This window comes from Leptidea sinapis, chromosome 9 (genome assembly GCF_905404315.1).
Source record: "Leptidea sinapis chromosome 9, ilLepSina1.1, whole genome shotgun sequence".
NCBI lineage: Eukaryota > Metazoa > Arthropoda > Insecta > Lepidoptera > Pieridae > Leptidea > Leptidea sinapis.
The window spans coordinates 496,950-512,161 of NC_066273.1; the positions used below are offsets into that span (position 1 = coordinate 496,950).

Below are 15,212 nucleotides of genomic sequence, written 5' to 3' on the forward strand. Positions count from 1 at the left end.
TGCCTGTCTACTTGTAACTAATTGGATGGCTCATTTTGTGTTTTTTTTTATCACAGTAAGAGAAAATACGAACAGGACGTTCAGTTAATGGTAATTGATACACCCTGCCCATTACAATGCAGTGCCGCTCAAGATTCTTGAAAAACCCAACAATTCTGAGCGGCACTACAATTGAGCTCGTCACCTTGAGACATTAAATGTGTAAGCATTATTGTGTTTCGGTCTGAAGGGTGCCGCAGCTAGAGAAATGAGGATGATGCAAATGAGATTTAATATATAATGTCTCAAGGTGTCGAGCTTGATTGTAGTGCCACTCTGAATTGTTGGATTTTTTAAGAATCTTGAGCGGCACTGCATTGTAATGGGCAGGGTGTATCAATTAACTGAACGTCCTGCTCGTCTTTTCTCTTACTGTGATAAAAAAAAACACAAAATGAGCCATCCAATAAGTTACAAGTAGACAGGCAATAATGATGAGTGAAGGTAAATATAGGATGTGAATCCAATTACGTAGGGTTAGTCAATGTGGAGATAATCGCAGGAATATATTGTAATAAGGCTGAAATATATAGATCAGCTGTATGTATACTTTTCCTTTTTATGAACAAAAAATTAATTATGTACAGTGACAGAATATCTTCATGAAAAAGTTTTTGTAGATCATTATTTTTTTTCTTTAATGATAAAACCTAAATTTTTTTTTTTTTTTATGGAATAGGAGGACAAACGAGCATACGGGTCACCTGGTGTTAAGTGATCACCGCCGCCAACATTCTCTTGCAACACCAGAGGAATCACAAGAGCGTTGCCGGCCTTTAAGGAAGGTGTACGCGCTTTTTTTGAAGGTAACCATGTCGTATCGTCCCCGAAACACCGCACAAGGAAGCTCATTCCACAGCTTTGTAGTACGAGGGAGAAAGCTTCTTGAAAACCGCACTGTGGAGGACCGCCACACATCCAGATGGTGGGGATGATATCCTAACTTGTGGCGTGTCGTGCGATGGTGAAATTCGGCGGCAGGAATCAGGTTAAACAGCTCTTCGGAACACTCCCCGTGATAAATGCGGTAGAAGACACACAATGAAGCGACGTCTCTACGCAACGCCAAGTAATCCAGCCGTTCACAGAGCACTGAGTCCCCGACAATTTGAGCTGCTCTACGTTGCACGCGGTCAAATGGATCGAGCAGATACTGGGGTGCACCAGACCAGAGATGACAGCAATACTCCATGTGTGGCCGGACCTGCGCTTTGTAGAGCGCTAGAATGTGGGCCGGCTTGAAGTATTGCCGTGCTCTATTGATGACGCCCAGCTTCTTCGAAGCCAATTTGGCTTTGCCCTCCAGATGGCCACGGAATTGGCAATCGCTCGAGATTTCGAGACCCAGTATTCCGATACTAGGCGCGGCTTTAAGAGAAGTGTTCTCGAAGAGCGGTGATACGACAAATGGGGTTTTTTTAGTGGTAAACGCGCAAACTTGAGTCTTCTGGGGGTTAAATTGGACAAGGTTCAATTTACCCCATTTCGCGACCTTCTCGAGAGAGGACTCGATAGAAGACGCAAGTTTCTCCCGGCACTGGTCGACGATTTCCCGAGAGAGACCTGCATGGCCTGTGTATACGGCATCACCAGTGCTGTCATCTGCATAGCAATGCATGTTGGAGGTGTCCAACATATCATTGATATGCAGAAGAAACAGCGTAGGAGATAGCACACAGCCTTGGGGCACTCCAGCATTCACGGGCTTCGGGTTCGAGCAATATCCGTCGACAACGACCTGTATGCTACGCCCAGTGAGGAAGCTGGAGGTCCACTTGCACAAGCTCTCGGGAAGCCCAAATGATGGAAGTTTTGAGAGGAGCGCCTTGTGCCATACACGATCAAAGGCCTTCGCTATGTCCAGGCTAACTGCCAGGCCTTCCCCCTTGCTTTCAATAGCCGCCGCCCATCTATGTGTTAGGTATACCAGAAGATCACCTGCCGACCGTCCATGGCGAAACCCGTACTGTCGGTCGTTGATCAACTGGTGACCCTCTAGGTATACTAAAAGCTGGTGGCTAATTATGCTCTCCATGATTTTGGAGAGCAGGGAGGTGATAGCAATAGGCCTGTAGTTCGCCGGATCCGAACTGTCTCCTTTTTTTTGGATCGGATGGACAAGGGCTGACTTCCATGAGTCAGGGACTACGCCTTTGGAATAAGAGTGCCGGAATAAACGCGTTAGCACCGGCGTCAACTCAGGGGCACACGTTCTAAGCACGATTGGAGAAATGCCATCCGGCCCGCTCGACTTCCTGACGTCCAACGAAAACAGAGCTCGCCTAACAGTTTTCTGTCTGAACTGTACTTCAGGCATAGAGCTCTGACACCGCGGGATGGTCGGCGGTGTTTTTCCGTTGTCGTCAAGAGTCGAGTTGGAGGCAAAAAGAGCGCACAGGAGCTCGGCTTTCTCTTTTGCCGTATGGGCCAGGGTGTCATTCCTCATGTGCAACGGCGGCATGGACGGCTGGTTGAAGTTACCAAGAGCAGCTTTCGACAACGACCAGAACTTGCGTGTTCCGGTCGGGTAACTGGAAAGCTGCTCGCCGATTTTGACGACGTGCTTAGACTTCGCACGGGCGATTTGCCGCTTAAAAAATCTGGAGGCACGGTTATATTTCCTCTTAAGAACTTTGCAGTTCGGATCCTTTGTGCCCAGCGCCGCAACCCAAGTTCGATACGCCTGTTTTTTGCAGTCAGATGCTGCTTTAACTGACGCATCGAACCAGGGCTGTGATCTGCCACCGATCGGTACTACAGAGCTTGGTATAAAAATATCCATGCCCTGCAGTATCACATCGCCTACTGCAATGGCGCAGGCACTAGGATCATCCGAAGAGAAACAAACCTTGCCCCAAGGGTAGGATGCAAAAAAGGAACGCATCCTATCCCAATCTGCTGACTTGTAGTGCCAAACGCGGCGGGTCGCTGGTGGTCTGCGACGTTGGCGTCGGATAGGCACTACACTCCTGACCAGGCAATGGTCGGACGTTCCAAGAGGGGCGTCGACAAAGACCTGGTAACCATCGGGATGTGTAGTCAGCAGAAGATCTAATAAGGACGGCATGTGGCTATCCACATCCGGGAGCCGCGTTGGCGACTCAACCAATTGGGACAGACCATACGCCAATGCAAAATTATGCACAGATCGCCCTGCGTAGTCTGTGGTACGTGATCCAAGCCATTCGGCATTGTGCCCGTTGAAATCACCCAAGACCACGATTTCAGCGGAGGGGATCTGTGCAAGCACGACGTCAATTGCAGCTTGAACGCAGCCCATGAGATGATCGGTTTCTGCGTTACCACTATGGGACCTGTAGACACACGCATAGATACGGACGCGGTCGTCTAAATCTACGCGGAGCCAGAGAGTAGACAGGTCCCTACCCTCAAAATTGCCGAGACGGCGACAGCAGATATCCTCCCTAACGTACACACATACCCCGGCATGAGGCAAAAAGTTGTGCTCAATTTTGTACCCGGGGTACGTTAAATATGACGTATCGCTAGGTCGAGATATCTGCGTCTCCGTAAGGAAACACAAGGCCGGCTGCGCCGTCTCAAGGTGGTGGTGGACGGCGATTAAATTGGAGTGAATTCCCCTGATATTGCAAAAGTCCACGTTGAGCGTGGAGCGGGGTGCCGTGGTGTTACTGCCTCGTTTGTCCTCGGTCATGCGCGGTTCAGTGCCCACCCCAGAATACGAAGGGCGGCCCGAGCGAGAGTGCTCGGGGAGGGATTCTCCGGCTCTGGTAGAGCTGGTACCCTCCTGGGGTAATATCTTTTTACGGACCGCTCTCATAATTTGTGTGGGGGGGGAAGGGATGGCCTCCGGTCCTCGACACTAACCTATGCGAAACATAGCGGCACTAGGCCGCTACTTCACGCCGGTATTCTGTGCGAGTGTGGTAATTAACCCGGACGAGTCTGGCCCGATTGTGCTGACGTCATAAGACGGCAGCGTGACTCTCCCACTTCTAAAAAGCCCTTAGTCGCCTCTTACGACACCCATGGGCCTGGGACTCCCCTATTCTTTTTACGCCCCGGAGAAAGTACAGGGCAGAAAAAAAGTAAATTTTATCATTTTGATTTCAATCTAGCTTCAGGCTAGTAAGCAATTTAATTTTAACTTCATTTACTAATTTAATTTACTGCTTTTTTACATTGTTATACACACTCCCCCCACCACTGACAGGTAATACGAGTACATTATTAACTTTTTTCTTTTTAGCATATAACCTACACAATCACATAGGTGCCCACGACGCTGGAGTAAATCCCTATTTAGTCTCTTGGGCTCCCCTACCATTACACAAAGTGGCATTATTTTTTCAAATGCTTGTGACTCTGACTTATGACTATAATATCTGCTACTACATCCATCCTTTAATTTAAATGGCCCTTACCAGCTAGATAACACTATGTATACATTGTGAAACCCAAATTATGTCTTTATTCGATAGGTAAGTAGCAAGTAGCCTATCAGGAACTTTATTTGGACATTGTTAAACAGCTCCTAAGTAGAATAAAACAAAGAGTCCATTAGCACTATTCTTATTGTCTGTATTAAGGGGAAGACTCTATGTCCTTGTGTTCTTTGCATTTAGTACATGTTAGTTTCACAATTTACTACACTCTGAGCCTCACACTGGTAAATAACCAGGCTCCTTTGCACAGGATGCCGGCTAGATTATGGATACTACAACGGTGCATATTTCTGCCGTGAAACAGTAATGTGTAAGCATAATTGTGTTTCGGTCAGAAGGGCGCCGTAGCTAGTGAAATTTCTGGGCAAATGAGACTTAATATCTTATGTCTCAGAGTTTTTGGGTTTTTCAAGAATCCCGAGGGGCACTGCATTGTAATGGACAGGTCGTTTCAATTACCATCAGCTGAATGTCCTGCTCGTCTCATCCCTTACTGTCATAAAAAATGTGTTTTTCAGGGTATGGTAAACTGTTCAATACGGGGTTCTTAAACAAATTGTAAAAAAAAATAAAAGCATAACATTCCCAAACCTTTCCTTTAAAATTCTTTTAAGCCTGTCCTTAAAATATCTGACTAAATACGCAAAGTTATAGCTATTTGTTAGCCCTGTGCTTCCCCGGGGAATAAAAAGAAAAGAGCCCAAGGGTAAGAAATTGAAAAAAAATATCATTGGGAGGCTCGTTTGCATAGGATGGCGACTAAAGTATGGGTATACAACGGCTCCTTTTATGCCGTGAAGCAGTAATGTGTAAGCATTATTGTGTTTCGGTCTGAAGGGCGTCGTATCAAATGAAATTATTGGGCAAATGAGAAATACTATATATGTTTCAAGGTGATCAGCGTAATAGTAGTGTCGCACAGAATTATTGGGTTTTCCAAGAATGCTGAGCAGCTCTGCATTGTAAAAATAATCTTAACTTATCATATGCCTAATATTATAAAAATTAAACATTGAAGGTAAGTTATATGTTAGATAGTGGTTGTATTTATTTTAAGTTATTATTTTGGATAGTATTATTGGGTCCTCTTTCGGATAATGCTCTCCCCATTTCATTCCATAGTATTTCATAAGTAATAATACACATAATACCGCACGAGATTTCCTAAAATTACAAGCAGTAAACAAGGGTTTCTCAGGTTCAACTCTGAATTGTAAAATTAGAGTTTTATTTAATATGCCGTGAGTTGCTAGCCACTCCAATTAAAATCTACCGTTTCCTTGGCTGAATTTCAACTTGGTATTTCAGTGAATACTAGGTATATTGTATTACAAAACCTGGACGGCCTTACAAATAATCTTGGTATAAAGATATAACTGCGAACAACCCAGAATATCCAAAATGTTGACTATTAGGATGACAACACTGTCAATACAATGATTATTCTGAATTGATGATGATTTACCAAATGTCAAGCAACAAACGCGGGAAACGTTGTACGTCCGGTTAAACCAATCATAAGTCTAAGCCCATAATAAAATGTTTACTTGTAAATACTTTGCATACTCTTGGGTTATTCTCAGTTATAACTTTATACCAATTTCTTTGTAAGGCTAAAACTGTCTCATATAACATCTTCAAATAGAAAAATCAATACTAATTCCTTCATTTACGTGAAATAAATGACACTACTGAATGTCCAAGCTTGTACATTTTACCATTTCGATCATTTGAGATAAGTTGCGCTTTAATGAAAAGATGTGGCTTTTATAAACCTGTAAAGACAAACACGTTGGTAACAGCTATTATAAACTTATATAAAAATAATAAATTAAAGCTTAAAAAACTACAGATAATAATTAAATAAATCTCCATAATATGAATGCTGACAATTGTAATATAAGTCAATGAAGTTTACATAAAAATCTCGTGTCACGATCTATGTTCGGCATTAACTTTGTAAAAATTTATATATCGAGATAGATTTAAGAAGAAATAATACCAATATTTAAATATTTTTACTTTTGCATAAATTTTTTCAATAAAAGAGCCCCAATGTAACTTATCTTCCGATATGCCAATACGTCCCGCGTGCCCACAGACGCCACTTGCTGAGCTGTTTTGGTGCCAAGCTCGGCGCGGCCACTTGAAACTTGATACCCACTTGTGTTATTTTTTTATGAAAAAGGAGGACAAACGAACTTACAGGTCACCTGGTGTGAAGTGATCACCGCCGCTCACATTATCTTGCAACACCAGAGAAAGCGTTGCCGGCCTTTAAGGAAGGTGTACGCGTTAATACTCGAAGTCATTATGCGGTTTATGTTACGGGTTGCTAGATAACGTGATTTATGTATGATACATTCATGCTGTGCCGCCGCTCTTATTTGCGGCCACTCCGTCATATTTTTATACAAAGGCTCGTACGTGATTATGGCATATTAACGCATCTTTCTGAAACAAATTTACTATTAGATATCTTGTGCATTATATCTAGGATTATGTAGGGTAGTATAACCCGCAACATATCTGCTTTTTTGTACAAATTTTACGTGAAACTTGGCCGTTCATAATGTACTCATAAATTATTGTAAAAGTAAAGAAAATATTGCGAAAGAAACCTCCCGCTTGTGATGGAGATTCTTTACTCTCACATGTATTTCGCCAATTTGTAAGGATAACTCAAAAACACATATTTCCTTGAAGAAGTTTTATGGATTTTCTGCACACAACTTTTCGTTAAATGTTATTATTGTTTATTTTTTTTTATTTATGACATTCGATGGCTCCATTTTATGTTTCTTTATATCACAATAAGGTACGAGTTCAGCTGATTGTAATTAATACGCCCTGCCCATTACAATGCAGAGCCGCTCAGAATTCTTAAAAAAAACAAATATTCTGAGCGGCACTACAATTGCGCTCGTCACCTTGAGATATAAGATGTTATGTTGTGCTTCCCACAATTTATCCGGCATCCTGTGCAAAGGAACCTCCCACTGGTTATCGTTGTAATGCTTTTCGACCAAGCTTTGACGCTAGACAGGACCAGGAAGGGCCTTCTTAAAAACCACCAATTATTCGGTATCATAGAAGTTTGTTTATTTCCTTAATAACAAAAATAGCCCTCAAAATATGCCATTTTGCACTACTAGTATCACAGATTGGTAACGATCATGACCTTTAATTAAAATTTCACTTTGATTAAGGCGAGCGAAAGGTTGTTCAGCTAGGTTAAAACTCGTTATGTTTTCGTGCCGAATACCGGGACTTGTATTGTGTATCAAGAGTACTCAAATATCTACGACTGTTATTTATTCGTTAGTTCTACTTGTTTCAGTACAGATAATAGGTTTTCAAGTGTTTTTGAACAATTAACTGGGTGCTTGATTAACGTATTCCTTTACGATTCTGTTTTTTATGACAATAAGGGACGAGATGAGTAGGACGTTCAGCTGATAGTAATTGATACGCCCTGCTTAATACAATGCAGTACTGCTCAGGATTCTTGAATAACCCAAAATTCTGAGCGGCACTACGATTGCACTCGTCACCTTGAGACATAAGAAGTTAAGTCTCATTTACAGAGTAATTTCCCTAGTTGCGGTGCCCTTCAGACCGAAATACAATAATGCTTACACATTACTGCTTCAAGGCATAAAAAGGCGCTTCTTGCGGTACCCATAATCCAGCCGGCATCCTGTGCAAAGGAGCCTCCCACTGGTAATGGAAACACTACAGCATAAGGCCTAAAGCTATAAATACATGATCGGATTTGGTCCGGTCGAACCATCTGACTCGGTCTGCTAGCGGAACATGTTCGATGGTATGTCACATTGTTCATCTTACATATTTATTATAATAAATAGGTACCGTCCGGACCGTACAGAGTACGACGCCGGACCAAATGGTGCAAAGCGCCCACCAGACCGTCCGATGTGATGGACCGGCCGTACCAAATCCGATCATGTGTTAAGTATATTATTACTATTCCCTTCCTTATTCATGATAAATAAAGTATTATTTTAGTTATATTATGTGTTACAAGAATTTCACTTTGAATCAGATTCCTGATAATAATAAAAGTCACACACTAGGCAGTAAGATAGTGCTTTATAAAGTTATATTATACGATAGAAAGATTATTAAAGAAACTGTTATAATGAAACCTCAAGTGGGGCCACAAAATTATTATTTATTGCTTTAGATTTAATAATTATGATCCAAAATAATAATTTAAATAAATACGTTATTTGGGTTTCACAATATAATAAACCACCACAACCGCGCGTTTTCAATAAATGTCTTGCCTCGTACAGCCACTTGGTGGAATCAAATACCAGCTTCTGTTTTTTCGAACCGATAACGAATTAGGGTCCTTCAAGAAAAGAGCACACTCCCACCTTAAAGGCGAGAATCTCTTGATCCCTTGATTTGCGGATATCCATGGGCGCTTGCCTCACCACTCCCCATCACGTTAGCCTCTTGCCGATTTGCCCTCTCTTATATTAAAAAAAAAAAACAAATTCTTTCTGCGCCATTCCTAGAAACGAGCATGATATTCTAATTTCTCTGTCTACATAGATTTTGATACAACATAAAAAATATAACTTTATTATCTTATTCAAGTTTCAAATGCGTTTATTATTTATGAAACTTCGATCGTTTCATCCCAATTCACATATGTGTGGAGTGAACTCGCAAGGGCCATTGTTATATGTAGTATGTTATGATAAATAGTTGTATGTTCAAGTTTTTTGTATTTTCTGGTGTTTTTATGTATTTTTGCTAATATAATGTTTGTTTTTTTTTTATGGAATAGGAGGACAAACGAGCGTACGGGTCACCTGTTGTTAAGTGATCACCGCCGCCCACAATCTCTTGCAACACCAGAGGAATCACAGGAGCGTTGCCGGCCTTTAAGGAAGGTGTACGCGCTTTTTTAATTAATTATTGCTATTGTATGATTAGTTTTGGATTGATTTGTTTGTTGTTTGTATATATGTTATTCTTGTGTTTGTAACTGTCGCATCAGGTAATACCTGTAATGAGTGTTGCTGTTTGTGGTAAATAAATAAATGTTTTCGTTGTTTTTTAACCTCCATTTTAAGGTTTAAATCACACCAATGGCATGGAGTGTTTCTGAGATGGAATTGTAGTGATTTGCCTTGCACAAGGTGGGTATGGAGTCGTATCTCACTTTCAACACATTTCAAAAGCAACGGATCAGTCAGTCATAGTCGATCGTATATCGTACTAGAAAGATACATCCACTATTATAAACTCTTGTTTTGTAGCCACAACGTTTATTACCGATGCCGATGAAAGTCAGCTGTTGCTGACTACAGAGTACAGTTGGTCCAAACGAATAGCTAATTAATTGCCAGAATGCTTGGGTGTTTTACGCAATATGTCAAGTCCTTTTCATCCATAGTCCCTAACTAAGGAATTTATATCTTAATTAAAGCAGTGTTAGTTTTTCAATTGATCCATTTAAATATACATACTATTATTGTGAGCAAATAATATGTAAAATATTTTGTTTTACGAAATAAAACCTTTTTTTAAGTGAAACTTTTATTACATCGCCTCAAATTTTTTGCTTATTTTTACAGCATATATTTTTGTTTTTTTTTCAAAACTTTTTTGGATATATTTTTTGAACAAAATTTTATGGGATGCTTTTTTGGAAATATTTTTATAAATATATTTCTTTGGAATATTTGTTTATGAACTTTGTCCGTTAAAGTTTCACTACTAGTATGTGACCCAGCACACATTTCGATTTTGCTAACGTCATATCCCAAAATAATTTGGTTTTCGTAATATGGTGGTTGTTTCGATCGTCACTGCTGGATATTGGATATTGTTCCAAATTGTAATGACGTCATTTGGGTCAAAGAACATTGGTAGTGACCGAACAGTTCGTGATAAAGTTCGTCAAAATCATCATCATCATCAGCCAAAAGATGTCTACTGCTGGACTAGGGCCACCCAAAGATTTCCACGACAATCGGTCCTGAGCTGCCTCATCCAACGTATTCAGGGGATCTTAACCAGATCGTCTATCATCTTGTGAGGGGCCTACCAACACTACGTCTTCAAGTACGTGAAAAAACAAAAAAAAACACATGAGCTTAGATAATGCATACGTCTAGATAGAGCCTCTTGCTGCTAGACAACCGATGAAAACGGGCCAGGTTTATAAGATTGCTCATAGAGATAGAATAAAGGTTAACTCTCAACCTCAATTTTTTTCGACGGTTTCATAGCTGTCACAGTCCATGTAGACGTAAAACGTACTTACAAACTTTATCCATTTTAATACTTAAAAAAATTGTGTTAAAAAAAATGTAAAAGCTGTTAACACAAATACGATATTTATCCTTATCAGTTTATTAATTACTATATATTATAAAATCATTAATTTCCGATGATTTTAGATTGCATTATTCCCAAATACTTACATCATTTTTTTCTATTGATTGATTGAACAGCGTCTGTTAGGTCAGCTTGTTATTAATAATTTAAATTTAAAATATATATATATATATATATATTCTTTCTGTTGATTGATGTTAAGATGTTGAGTTGTGATGCTGATTATTTTTATGATAAAGATGAAAAAACAATGAAAGAACCTGGGTTAGGTAAAAAAATATTTTTATTTTCTATTAGATCTATTTATAGCAATACAGAAAAGCAGAAACTACAGAAATATTAACAACAAAAGTCAAAACGTAATAATGAAAATTTCAAAACAAATCAAATATCACGACATGTACGTAACGATAATGAATCTGCATGCAATACTGACGCAACAGGACGAGCGCGAGGGGTTGAAAGGGGAACGGGCTGCGTCCAGAGATAATGTGACCGTGTAGAAATATGGTAGCAACATGGTAGCAATATGGTAGCAATATGGTAGGAATATGTGAGCAATATGGTAGCAATATGGTAGCAATATGGTAGCAGTATGGTAGCAACATAGTAGCAATATGGTAGCAATATGGTTGCAATATGGTAGCAATATGGTTGCAATATGGTAGCAATATGGTAACAATATGGTAGCAATATGGTTGCAATATGGTAGCAATATAGCTCAAAGGCGACTATATTGCCACTTTATATAAACGACCTATGTGCAAAAAGCAATTATGATTATTAGTTTCTCTTTGACTATGCCTAAACATATTCCTCAATTATTTACTTTAATTTAGATAATTTTACACACACACAATAATTTCAATCATTTTATCTTATAAGCATATAAGACCTAATTATAGCTGGGACTCGGTTTGGTAATTATTTAGCATAAATGAATAACATTGAACTTACTTTGAAGACACAGGAGTAAATAATATAATTATTTGGTAATACCTCGAAAGTTTGCCAAATTAACACCATTATTGACTTACGTTGAAATAAATTGCTTCTGTTTCTCATGAGAAACTTATTTCATAACACAACAATTTTTATGGACTAATCAATATTTTCTCATAGATACAAGATATTACGTTAGCAAGATTCACAAGGAAAACCCCACAGAATATGCACAATAATGGAAGGAACTACTAAAGAGCCTAGCGAAACTCTCTAAGTAAAAATCGATTCACTCAATTGTATGAAACGTGCAATCAATGATAGATTGTGCGATGACGGCTATAATCTTTTAAAAAACAGAGATAGCCGAAATTCACTACGTTATAAGCAACTGTTCGCTTTCAAACTTAGCCGGATTATACTTCGTCGCCATATTGTAATTACTATTTGAAACTTATTATGTCAAATGACTGCACGTTTCACACTAAACTAAATTTAAATTTTTACTGAGGCAGTCCCGCCTCTTATTACGTAGTATTTACATTTTCTTCGCTACAAAAGGTTTTTTTTATACCATGTCACTGTGTACACCATTACCGTAAAATCTTCCAAATGAGATGTATCATTTACACTATCTATATCTGTTTATGTATCATCAATATTTAATCACATTACTATCTCTTCATATTATATTAAGCCATTGCATAGCTTTTATTTGGCTTTGAGCGCAGCGACCGAATCAAAAAATTCCGTAACGAAAATAAAACCTGACACCGTACCCAGTGTGTCCTGATCAGCGCCATCTATCGGAAACTTTGATGTAGTATTACACTCGATAGATTCAACGTTCGATTTGGACATATGAAATAGTTTATGAAAGTGACACTAGATGTCGCATAAGCTAACACTATTTATTTTTAAATTCAACTTGGAGTAAAATTATAATTTTGTGACCATTAAGGGTGTCTGGCAAGGGGTTGCCACGATGGTAAGTGTCTGACAAGGAATAACGTGATTTTAATAATATTATGAAGGTAATACCGAAAAATCGCACTTCATTCTTTGATAGATCGGTATTTTACACACCGTTAGTACCGTTTACCTGACAATTCCACTGCAACCCAATCTCCATAATGGACCTTCGTTCTTACCTGTTTTGGGAGCATGCGCTGACAAACTATCAACTTTTATTAAATGACGTAGGTCTGGGTTCATGGGCTCTTGCTTTAGTAGATACATTCTGAAATTAAATCGAATGTCTTTTTTCTGTGTTCAGTATTCCTCAAATCTCAATAACCTAGTCTTAATTTTCATAATTTTTGCATAGCAGTGCCGTGACAAGTCGAGCGAACGTTATTGGTTCGGAAATATTTTTGCTTTTTGGTTCTTAGGTACATTTTGGTTATTAAATTAAATTCTTATTTCTAGTTGATTAGTGTTAGTAATTAGTGATCACAGTGTACAAAAACTTCAAAATATTCAAATAACTGTAGAAAAAGCTTTTATTTATAATTATGGCGGAATGACGACGTTTTGCTGCTAAATGGGACAATTTTGATCGAAGACACTGTAGACAGTCCTAAGCCTGTTTAAATATCAAGTAAAATTCACTGATAGATGTCTATTTAAATTCAACACATAGGCCTAGGACCTCTAGCCAAGCCTAGTGACCAGATCACCCAGTAACTGATTCATAAATACGAAAAACCTATGTAGGTAGATTATTTATTAATGTAATTAATAATAACTAACTGCTACAAGAATCCACAACAAAATATGGGACCACCATTGACGCGGTATTTTCTAGATATTTAGAGGATATGGAGTCTCAAACTTATATTTCTTATTTCAGTTACCATAAACCTATAGTTTCAATGATAAAAATTCCTGAATAACCTACATGTATTGTATGATAATAAAAATATTTTAAACGATATTAAGTAACTTCTCATTTATTCAATAAAAGAAAAAAAAATGTTTTCTTATCGGTCACCACGCTCAAAAAGTGTAACTTGTATTAGTACCAAAGAAAAAACTTGAATTATTATCAAAGAATAAATAATTATAATTGCATAAGTTGATAAAAAATGCTATGCAATAACTTTACCGCGGCAGTCCCCGAGTGACACACGTCTGTTTTGTTTCATCAATATAAAGTAACCGATCCATAACGTGTGACGTCACCTTGGCGTTACAAGTTCTAGAATAATTTCAATTCACTGAATGTTCGAAAGAGCCAAGGGAAATAAATATGCAAAATTGATTAATGCGTATGTTTTTATTTTGTATAGAATAAAATAAGATTATATTTGATTTACGCATTTTTTTTTGTTCACACGTTTGAATAGAATACAATGGAAATATATTTATTTACCAAAGGCGGTAACAATAACATAATAAAATGAGAGAAATCTTAGTAAACAATATGTTATTTTTAAAGAGCTAACCCTCACTTCTGTGATTAATTACACAAATTAAATTTGAAAACAATTTTTTTTAACTCGAACCCGAGACATCTCGCTTTCCATCCAAGCGCTCTTTCCACCGATCGAGTGACGTATCGTTGATAAATCTTGTGTTTTGTTCAACTCTCAGGTTGTGGCTTCATCATTTCAGTCATTTATTTTAGTGTTGATTGATAACCGGCTCAACCCCAATATATGCATATTAGGAATTAACTTAAGTAGTCGCTCTTTCAAATATAAACATTTAAGCTGTAGATGAACAGTATATAATAGATTTTTTTTCCTTTTTTATCTTGCTGTACCTCTGATAAAAATGTCCAAAGCAAAAATCACATTTCATAAACATGAGAACATACTTTTGAAAGGGCGAAATAACATAATACCTCTCGCAGAAGTTAATCCCTCCCATTTAGAAGCCAAAGTTAATCCTTCCTAAACGTGCTTGTAGCAAGTGAAAGTCGCGGCTTAACAAACATAACATAAACTTTAACAATGTTTTTGTATGTTGTGATCTCTTTCCTGCGCGGAATTATTAATCGCTTGTCACATTCAGGTATATACTTCTTTATAGTTTATAAACAGAGAGAATTACATCAACAGCTGGGGATCTAAGTGCATTATTTTCAAATATCGCGCGAGTTGAACGCAGTCGGGGCCTGAGGTAAAGAGCGGGAGCATCTCCCCTCTCTTTCTGCAATCCTCGCCTCGCGCGCCTGCAGTGTAGTGCTGTGACAGTTATCGTATGCTTACTATGGTATTAGTGAAGTTGCGATCCCGTGTTATTTTTTTATTTTAATAATGACTGATCTGAGTCCATCACGTTCCGCTTCAAAAAATGAGTTTTTATTCATCGTCAAGCACGAGAAATGTTAAAGACACATGTGTTGAAGAAAGGCAGAACAAAAATTTGAAATTTAATTATTAGGTTAAAATGATAAAAAAAAGTATAAAACATTTT

General features: G+C 38.5%; 1 protein-coding gene across 1 annotated transcript in view; it reads right to left on the reverse strand.

Annotated features, from left to right (window-relative positions):
• Positions 1 to 687: 687 nt before the first annotated feature.
• The window catches only part of LOC126965867 (uncharacterized), a 61,510-nt gene continuing 46,985 nt past the window's right edge, over positions 688 to 15,212 (reverse strand). Inside the window, exon 2 of the mRNA XM_050809638.1 lies at positions 688 to 743. The gene's annotated coding sequence lies outside the window, so the exon portion shown is untranslated. The remainder of the gene's footprint in view (positions 744 to 15,212) is intronic.